We start from the raw sequence: 11,419 nt of genomic DNA on the forward strand, positions 1-11,419 counted from the left end.
TTTGAATAGTTAAAATTTGAATTCTTTGAAATTTGTGTGAATCACAAGTTTGTGATTAACTTTACTATAAAAATATTTTTTCCAGTTTTTTTGTTTTGTTTTTTGCATTATTTATTTTCTTTTGTTTTTGATGTATTTTTTAATTCTTTTTGCTTTTAGGTCAGAAAAATTATAAACTTTCTGTTAGTGCCATTAGTTTTAGAAAAATTATAAACTTTCTGTTAGTGCCATTAGTTTTCAAATTTGAATAGTTAAAATTTGAATTCTTTTAAATTTGTGTGAATCACAAGTTTATGATTAACTTTACTAAAAAATGAGCATAGATGCGCCTATAGAGAGAAATCAACCTAAATTCATAATAAATTTCTATGAATTTCAGAGAAATTCACTCTGAATTTATGTCAAATTCCCTGTGTAAGGGCATCTATTTTCACTTCGAGAGGAGCTCAACAAGGCAGAGAGGGACGGGCTTATAAACCGGTGTGAGCGCCCTTTGGTTGGCGAGGTGGGACTAAACTCTGGCCGCAATGAGGACCAACCCTTTAGTCCCGGTTGGTGGCACAAACTGGGACTAATGGTCATGGGCCAGGGGCGAGGCCCATTGGTCCCGGTTCTTGCGTGGAACCGGGACCAAAAGGTCCAGACGAACCAGGACCAATGGCCCATGTGGCTGCCCTCTTGAGTGTTCTTGGTGAAAGCATAGTTGACAAGGAGCGAACCGAGAATAATGGTATTACGAGGGCCGAACCATAAGATGTTAAAGCATTTCAAATGAACTCTGAAAAAGTTGAAAGTTGGCATGGTATCATAATTTCACCCACATAGCATGTGCATGTACAAAACGGACAATCTTCATCATTTATCAGCATGCTTGGGTCAGCCTTGACTTTGAAGGGAGGAATTTCATGAAACTTTTCATAATCTTCAGACATGCCTGTCTTGCCCTCCACTCTCACGATGTCCCTTTTTCCTGAAAGAACTATGTGGCGCTTTGGCTCATCGTATGATGTATTCACTTCCTTATCTTTTCTTTTTCTCGGTTTGGTAGACATGTCCTTCACATAGATAACATGTGCCACATCATTGGCTAGGATGAACGGTTTGTCAGTGTACCCAAGATTTTTCAGATCCACTGTTGTCATTCCGTACTATGGGTCTACCTGTACCCCGCCTCCTGACAGATTGACCCATTTGCACTTAAACAAAGGGACCTTAAAATCATGTCCGTAGTCAAGTTCCCATATGTCCACTATGTAACCATAATATGTGCTCTTTTGATCTTGGGCGCTTGTGTAAAATGTATTCCCATTTATCTCGTATCCTTCGTAAGTCAATATAGTCAAAGATGGTCCCCTGGACAACAAGTACAGCTCATCAAAAACAGTGTTGTCACCTCTGAGACGTGTTTCCAACCAACTGCTGAAAGTCCTGATGTGTTCACATGTAATCCAGTCGTCGCACTGCTCCGGGTGTTTGGAGCGCAGACTGTTCTTGTGTTCATCGACATACGGGATCACCAAGGTAGAGATTTGTAGAACTCTGTAGTGTGCTTGAGACCAAGAATATCCACCCCTGCATATTATTGAGTCCCCTCCAAGCGTGCCTTTTCCAGTCAGTCTCCCCTGATACCGCGATTTAGGGATACCTATCTTCTTAAGGCCAGGAATGAAGTCAACACAAAAACCAATGACATCCTCTGTTTGATGGCCCATGGAGATGCTTCCTTCTGGCCTAGCACGGTTACGGACATATTTCTTTAGGACTCCCATGAACCTCTCAAAGGGGAACATATTGTGTAGAAATACGGGCCCAGAATGACAATCTCGTCGACTAGATGAACTAGGACGTGCGTCATGATATTGAAGAAGGATGGTGGGAACACCAGCTTGAAACTAACAAGACATTGCGCCACATCACTCCTTAGCCTTGGTACGATTTCTGGATCGATCACCTTGTGAGAGATTGCATTGAGGAATGCACATAGCTTCACAATGGCTAATTGGACGTTTTCTGGTAGAAGCCCCCTCAATGCAACCGGAAGCAGTTGCGTCATAATCACGTGGCAGTCATGAGAGTTTAGGTTCTGCAACTTTTTCTCTGGCATATTTATTATTCCCTTTATATTCGATGAGAAGCCAGTCGGGACCTTCATACTGAGCAGGCATTCAAAGAAGATTTATTTCTCTTCTTTCGTAAGAGCGTAGCTGGCAGGACCTTCATACTGCTTCGGAGGCATGCCGTCTTTGTCATGCAAATGTTGCAGGTCCTCCCGTGCCTCGGGTGTATCTTTTGTCTTCCCATACATGCCCAAGAAGCCTAGCAGGTTCACGCAAAGGTTCTTAATCATGTGCATCACGTCGATTGAAGAGCGGACCTCTAGGTCTTTCCAGTACGGTATGTCCCAAAATATAGATTTCTTCTTCCACATGGGTGCGTGTCCCTCAGTGTCATTCAAAACAGCTAGTCCGCCGGGACCCTTTCCAAAGATTACATGTAAATCATTGACCATAGCAAGTACGTGATCACCGGTACACATGGCGGGCTTCTTCCGGTGATCTGCCTCGCCTTTCAAATGCTTGCCTTTCTTTCGACATTGATGGTTGGCCGGAAGAAATCGATGATGGCCCACGTACACATTCTTCATGCATTTGTCCAGGTATACTCTTTCAGTTTCATCTAAACAGCGCGTGCATGCGTGGTATCCCTTGTTTGTCTGTCCTGAAAGGTTACTGAGAGCGGGCCAATCATTGATGGTTACAAATAGCAACGCGTGCAGGTTAAATTCCTCCTATTTGTGCTCATCCCACGTACGTACACCGTTTCCATTCCACAGCTGTAAAAGTTTTTCAACTAATGGCCTTAGGAACACATCAATGTCGTTGTCGGGTTGCTTAGGGCCTTGGATGAGAACTGGCATCATAATGAACTTCCACTTCATGCACATCCAAGGAGGAAGGTTATACAACATAGAGTCACGGGCCAGGTGCTGTGATTGCTGCTCTGCTCCCCGAAAGGATTAATGCCATCCGCTCTTAAACCAAACCATACGTTCCTTGGGTCACTTGCAAACTCAGGACAGTACTTTCTCTCGATTTTTCTCCACTGCGACCCGTCAGCGGGTGCTCTCAACTTCCCGTCTTTCTTACGGTCCTCACTGTGCCATCACATCAACTTGGCATGCTCTTTGTTTCTGAACAGGCGTTTCAACAGTGGTATTATAGGAGCATATCACATCACCTTCACAGGAACCCTCTTCCTGGGGGGCTCGCCATCAACATCACCAGGGTCATCACGTCTGATCTTATACCGCAATGCACTGCATACCGGGCATGCGTTCAGATCCTTGTACGCACCGCGGTAGAGGATGCAGTCATTAGGGCATGCATGTATCTTCTGCACCTCCAATCCTAGAGGGCATACAACCTTCTTTGTTGCGTATGTACTGCCGGGCAATTTGTTATCCTCTGGAAGCTTCTTCTTCAATATTTTCAGTAGCTTCTCAAATCCTTTGTCAGGCACATCATTCTCTGCCTTCCACTGCAGCAATTCCAGTATGGTACCGAGCTTTGTGTTGCCATCTTCGCAATTGGGGTACAACCCTTTTTTGTGACCCTCTAACATGTGATCGAACTTCAGCTTCTCCTTTTGACTTTCACATTGCGTCCTTGCATCGATAATGACCTGGTGGAGATCATCATCGTCGGGCACATCGTCTAGTTCGTCTTGATCTTCAGCAGCTTCCCCCGTTGCAACATCATTGCGCACATCGTCTGGTTTCTCTTGATCTTCAGCAGCTTCCCCCGTTGCAGCATCACCGTATTCAGGGGGCACATAGTTGTCATCGTCCTCTTCTTCTTCGCCGTATTCCATCATAACCCCTATTTCTCCGTGCCTCGTCCAAACATTATAGTGTGGCATGAAACCCTTGTAAAGCAGGTGGGTGTGAAGGATTTTCCGGTCAGAGTAAGACTTCATTTTCCCACATTTAGGGCATGGACAACACATAAAACCATTCTGCTTGTTTGCCTCAGCCACTTCGAGAAAATCATGCACGCCCTTAATGTACTCAGAGGTGTGTCTGTCACCGTACATCCATTGTCGGTTCATCTGCATGCATTATATATAATTAAGTGTGTCAAAAACCATTACAGAACATCATGAATAGATAATTAAGTGACCAAATTAATAGAAGTTCATTATCACATTAAGACCAAAGTACATACATAGTTCTCATCTAACAACATATAGCTCTCCAGAGCATCTAATTAATTAAACCATACATTGAAACTATGTAAAACATCAATGCGAAAAAATGCGATCATAATCGCAACCAAGGTAACAATTGATCCAATGACATAATGATACCAAGCCTCGGTATGAATGGCATATTTTCTAATCTTTCTAATCTTCAAGCGCATTGCATCCATCTTGATCTTGTGATCATCGACGACATCTGCAACATGCAACTCCAATATCATCTTCTCCTCCTCAATTTTTTTTATTTTTTCCTTCAAGTAATTGTTTTCTTCTTCAACTAAATTTAACCTCTCGACAATAGGGTCGGTTGGAATTTCCAGTTCAACTACCTCCTACATAAATAAAATCTATGTCACGTTGGTCAGCATAATTGTCAAAAACAATAAATGAACCAAATAGTTATAAAAAGATAATATATACCTCATCCGAATCATAGACAGGACGAGGGCCGATGGGGGCGGATACCAAAACCATCGCACTATTTAATAACAAGCAATAAAATAGTAAGAAAATTAGACAAGTATCTATCTAAAGTAAGAATTTTTTTCTCTTAGAAAGAAGATAAGAACAAGAGGCTCACCACGGTGGTGCCGGCGACGAGATCGGCGCGGGCGATCAACGGCGGTGAAGACGGGAATGGGACGTGACGGGCCGCTAAACCTAGACAAATATCGAGGAAAATGGAGCTTTGAGGTCGAGCTTCGACAGGAGAAAGCTTAACTAGTGTGGCTCGGGCATTTCATCGAACACCTCATGTGCATAGGAGGTGAGCTAGAACACCATAAAGCCCTCCCCTCGCTAGCCAGAGAAAAACAGAGCACTTGAGTGCTCTGCTCGCGGGCGAGGGGTATATATAGGCACCTCATTGGTCCCGGTTCGTGGCATGAACCGGGACTAAAGGGCAGCCTGTGGTCCCGGTTCATGGCATGAACCGGGACTAAAGGGCAGACTGTGGTCCCGGTTCAAGCCACCAACCGGGACCAATGGTGGTGGGCCAGGAGCGAGGCCCATTAGTCCTGGTTCGTCCCACCAACCGGGACCAAAGGGGCCAGATGAACCAGGACCAATGCCCCCACGAGGCCTGGCAGGCCCTTGGCCTCACGAACCGGGACCAATGCCCCCATGGATCCCGGTTCTGGACTGAACCGGGACTAATGGCCTGACCCGGCCTGAACCAAAGCCCTCTTTTCCACGAGTGAGGGGCGGTAGGCCTTGCTCGGCACGCTCCACGTCCTCCTTGTCCCATATAGGTTCGGCCACTCTGTAACCGCCGGGACCGAGTTGGTGGACCCCTAAGTTGAAGTCCCGCATTTCTTTCCCCCACTGACTTGATTCCATGGTTGCGTTGCTCTCGCGCTTGATCTTGAACTACAGGTAGTCATCTTCGCTGATCGAAGGATGTTTCTCCTTGATCTTCTCATAACTGTCACCTTTTTTAATCATTCTCTTCACCGCGGCTCTCCAAGTAGCCAGGGCCGTGCTCATCTTTGTGAGGGCGGCACTGTTCACTTTATTCCCTGAGAGGCTTGTGTTTGCGAAGTCACAGGGGAACTTGTATCGTTCGTGTAGCTTCGTGAAGAGGAGGTTGCGCAAATTCCCTCGGTCACGATGCCTTAGGTTCTCGGTGCCGAGCACATTCGGGCGCATTCGGGCCGAGCACATTCGGGCGCCGGTCCTTCCGTTGCCTCTTCAGTTGGCTGCCATCTGTACGTGCGCTGCCATCATCAGTGGTGGCATCCTCGGTGGCACCATCAGTGGTGTCATCCCTGACGCCACTAGGGGTTGTGTAGTCGGGATCGGTGTCTTTCGCGGCGTCCTCATAGCGGCGAGGTTCTTCCTCCATCTCCTAGGATAGCTCCCAGAATGCCTTGCCCGAACCGCTGACCTCATCGTTATGGGCCATGTTTCGCTCTAAATAGGAAAATAGTTTGGTCAAAAAGTTGGTTATTGTCAAGGAACAAGATCTCTAAGTTGACCAAATAACCTAATTCTCGAGGAATGTCGCCAAAAAGTTGGCTTCCGTGTGCAGTACAAAACTGAATTTTGGAAATCTATAGAATGAACAAGCTAAGGGCTACAAATGCCCGCAAGGCTTCAAGGGTGATGGCATAATGGCTTAGTGTTATTTAAGGGTTGGTTTGTGAGGAATTATCATGGTCTCATCATTTAGGGTTTGTCGACAACGAGGCATCCTAAAAGCTAAGCTTTTATCATTTATGGTTTGTCGACGCTGAGGCACCCTAAATGCTACATTAAGTTTTCATCATTTAGGGTTTATCGATGCCGAGGCACCCTAAAAGCTAAGGTTTTATCATTTAGGGTTTGTCGACGCTGAGGCACCCTAAAAGCCAAGGTTATATCATTTAGGGTTTGTCGATGCCGAGGCACCCCAAAAGCCAAAGTTTTCATCATTTATGGTTTATCGATGCCGAGGCAGCCTAAAGCCAAGGTTATATCATTTAGGGTTTGTCGACGCCGAGGCACCCCAAAAGCCTAAGTTTTCATCATTTTGGGTTTATCGATGATGAGGCACCCTAAAAGCCATCATCATCATATCATCTTGAAAATATTATAACAACTAAGTTCATCCTATTTAATTAAGTAATATTGACATTTTGTTAAATCTTAATTAAGTAATAGAGTTTCATTCACTTCTTGCACTAATAGATTGCATTTCCAAGTTCTTATAAGTTATAACGGAGACCCTATGAGGACCTGGAAGCTTGCATGCGTTCTAGGGAAAATTCTAGAGGAGTTCTTCTAATAAGGAGTTGATTGGTTGATATAACAAGTTCTAGGGAAAATTCTAGTGGAGAAATGGAACTGGTTAAGAGTTGAAAGAAAGGTATCTAATTAGAAACATAGGTGGACGGTCTTGTAGAGGATAGATAGGTAGCAGAATCCATTCAGATGGAAAGCTTTAATGAGGATGAATCAAGATTTGGATAATTCATGCCTTTAGGTGAATAGGAAGTTACTTCTGCAAATATTTGTTGGGTCCAATAAGATAATCCACAGTGTGGTGAAAACACGCCCTTCGAACTGGTTTGAGCTACTGGTGAATGGAGATGGTCTAAGATTTTCAGTAGTAAGAAGTGAAGTGGTAATTTTGAGAGCAAATGGTTAAGATGAGTGGTTCCTCTTTCCTGTTTAGCTTTACAATAGAATATTGTTATGCACACTTATGCATTTTCAGCCAGGCCTAGTGGAGTTGGCCTAAAAACATTTCTTTCTTTAAGCATGCTACATCCATCTCAAGTATTTATGGTCAAGGGTTAGCAGCGCCATCCAAATAGAATATGTGGCATGGGCTTTTTTAGTAGGTCATCCTACCAGATTAGGGTTTATCGATGACGAGCAACTTGCATTAGTAATAACTATGAGTTGATATCACACTTCTATATGTATAACACAAGAGGCAGTTGATCCTACTTAATTAAGTACTAAGATACCCCGGCCCATGCATTAGTCGCAAGTACCCCATATGTCCTATTTTTAGCAAAGTCATGCTAAAATTCGCGGAAAATTTCAGCACGACCTTTGCTGAAAATAGGACTTATGGAGTACCCGAATTTGCCGGAACGGAAGTTAATGGACATTCCGGCAAACTCAAGGGCCTCTCGGGGTGCCTGCAAAATCATTATCCCCGCGTAATGAAGTCGCCAATGGGTCATTTCAGAAGATCACAAGTAGCATCATCACAAGTACAACATCATCACAAGTACAGCAGCAGCAGCAGTGAATACATGCATAACGGTAGTAAAAATTTATAGCATAGATTCAACATTGGCTGATGTTTAGCAGCAGCGAAGCTTCAGCCATACAAATGAACGACAACATGACTGATTTGGGTTAGAGGCCGCAACGGGAGCACATCTTCAACTCCTCTTTTTCAACTTTGATCATCAATCCAAAGAATACACTATGATCAATCCAGAGAATCATCAAAGTTGTTCCTAAACTGAAGATTATTCCTAGTATGAACATGTCACAACATTATTGTCAAAATTTCAGACTTGACAATAAATATAGTGCAAACTGAAGATTGTTCCTAAACTGAAGATTATTTAGGAACACACTTGTTCCTAACTTGATGTTGATTTAGGAACACAATCTCTATCATGTGTATGTGTTTTTGAGGGAGTACTGTACCATCCCAAAACTAAAACTGAATTTTCTCCTTCCCTGTCACCACTTGCCTACTCACTTAATTTGTGAACTTTAATGATATCTCTACTGCTTGCTTTACTTCATTGTTTTCATTGTTTATGCAAAGCATACTAGCAATATGCAAGGGACTCTAGCAATCAGTAGCATTGTACATCAACTATGGTACTAATCTGTACATCAACTGACCGACAGAAGCATTATCACAAACACAAGGCAAGCACTATAGATGAACAGAGAAGTGAGATACAGGTAGGATGGGTGGGGGCTGAGGGATGGAGGGAGGAGAGAGGGGAGGAGTGGAGTATACCTTGCTCTGAACGGATGGCGGCGGCGGCGGCTCGATGCAGTTGACGGAAGACGGCGGCTCAGTGAAGTGGGCAGAGGGGCAACGTTGGGGAGGGACTGACCGAACTATACATGAACAGAGAAGTGAGATATAGGTAGGATGGGTGGGGTGAGTGATGGATTGAGGAGAGAGGGGAGGAGTGGAGTATACCTTGCTGTGAATGGACGGCGGCGGCTCAATGCAGTGGACGGAAGACGGCGGTTCAGTGCAGTGGGCAGAGGGGCGGCGTTGGGGAGGGACTAACCAGATGGGGAGATGGCAGTGCAGCATGGAATCGCGGAAGGGAGGGAAACAAGGCGACGGATGTCCGGTCGAAGGGGCGGCGGTAGCCGACGAGCCAACCCTAGCTCGTGGCGGCGGTGGCGGCTGTTCTTGTTTTTCTTAGGAGGATGTGGAGGAGGGTTGTTCTCTTGTTCGGTCGGAGCACCTTCTCGGAGTGGGCGCGACAGTCGTCGGAGCGGGCGCGGCAATCGTCGGAGCAGGCGCAACAGTCGTCGGAGCGGGCGCGGGGGTCGTCGGAGCGGGTGCGGGGGGTCAGCGGCGGCGGTGGAGCGGGCGTGGGGATCTGGTGAGGGAGGGAAGGGGGATCTGGCGAGCGATGGACAGAACGCACATACATAGCTAGAGGGGGGAATGTTAGTAATGGCGCACCATCTAGGGGTGTGCCATAAAAACACTGATAGCAATGGCGCACCCTTCTCTGGTGCGCCATTAGTAACTTTTTATTCATTATTTTTTGTTGCATCTAATAATTTGTTTCTTTATCAAATTTGTTATTTTCATGAGGACTAGAACAGAAGATATCGTCAAATATAATCAATTTTTTTTTAAATATCATCAAATTTGTTTTTTGGATTTTTAATTGAAAATATCATCAAATTTGTTATTTGAAAATATCATCAAATTTTTTATTTGAAAATATCATCAAATATTATCAAATTTCTTATTTGAAAATATCATCAAATTTCTTATTTGTAAATATTTGAAAAAATATCATAAAAACTGGCATACTAATGGCGCACCTCCTAGGGGTGCGCCATAAGTACATTGATAGCAATGGCGTACCTTCTACTGGTGCGCCATTAGTAACTTTTTTTAGTTGTATCTAATATTTTCTAAATGAAAATAAAATTTGAAAACATTTATGAATGTGAAAAAATATCATATAATTGTTATTTCAAAATATTTATGAATATGAAAAAATATCATCAAATTTGTTATTGAAAAATATCATCAATATTTTTTTGGATTTTTAGTTGCATTCATTTGTGAATTGGTAAAACATTTATGAATATGAAAAAATATCATCAAATTTGAAAAAAAATATTCATGAATTCAAAAAGTGCTCATGAAATTTAAAAATATTCATGAGTTCAAAAAATATTAAAAAATTCAATATTCATGAGGACTAGAATAGAAGAAATGTCATTTCAATATGTCGAAATACAATCGAGAAATGAAGACTACGATTTAGATACAATCGATCTTAGTTAGCTATCTTTTCACAATCTTCTTGCCCTTCTTTTTTGCAAATAGTGTTCTTCTGTTGAACGGACGTCCTTTAGGTAGGGTGGTCCTGCTTCTTCTTGTGGTGTATGGCACTTCATCATCGTCGTTATGTTCCATCTTTGGGTCACCGTACTTGTCGAAGTCTTTCTCATTGGCGGCTCCATCCATTCCGATGATCTTCCTTTTGCCTCTCCTCACGACAACACGACTGGGCTTTGACGGGTCGGTAATGAAGAAGCATTGGTCCACTTGGGAAGCCAGTACCCATGGCTCATTTTTCACGGTGACGTTTGCGCCCGCGGTCTTGGATTTGGCTTCGGGTATAACTATGGTGGTGAAACACCGGTCTTCTTTTAGGACGCCCTTGGCCCATCTGACACGGAAAATCGGGACCTTCTCTCCAGCGTAGCTCAGCTCCCAGATCTCCTCGATCCTTCTGTAGTATCTGTCCTTGTCGTTACCGGTGTAGGATTCCATCGTTACCCTGGAGTTCTGATAACCATCGCTCTTCATGTCCTTTCCCTCGGTGTAGAATGTGTAGCCGTTGATATCGTACGCCTCATAGGTCATCAGGTGGTGCTCGGCGCCCTGTGACAAGGCGAATATGAGTTTTTCTTCTGCAGAAGAATCCTCATGTAAAGGGTATGACAGAAGCTTCTCCTTGAACCAACGCGTGAAACATGAGTTGTGCTCTTTGATTATATCTCCGTCCGTCCTCTGTTGGCCTCGGTCATTTTACGTCTTCTCAATAAAGGTTTTGTGCTCTACCACCCAAGTATCAACCACGTCTATGTGTTGTAGCGCGACTAGGTTTGGTTTTCAAAGTTGGCGAGTCAACCCTCGAAGTCGACATGCATTTCGCGGCGACCATCGAGGTGACCCCATCCAGCGAGCCTGCCGAGGTGCCTGTTGACGGGTAGACCAACGGGGTTCTCGATGCCTAGATAATTCGTGCAGTAGGAGATGCACTCTTCGGTCAGAAAGCCCCTGGCTATGCTTCCCTCTGGACATGACATGTTGTGAATGTATCCTTTGATGACACCATTCATCATTTCGAATGGCATCATGCTCTGCAGGAACGTCGGCCCGAGTTGGATGATATCCTCCATGATATGGACCAACAGATGCACCATAACA

This window comes from Triticum dicoccoides, chromosome 2A, assembly GCF_002162155.2.
Source record: "Triticum dicoccoides isolate Atlit2015 ecotype Zavitan chromosome 2A, WEW_v2.0, whole genome shotgun sequence".
Taxonomy (NCBI): domain Eukaryota; kingdom Viridiplantae; phylum Streptophyta; class Magnoliopsida; order Poales; family Poaceae; genus Triticum; species Triticum dicoccoides.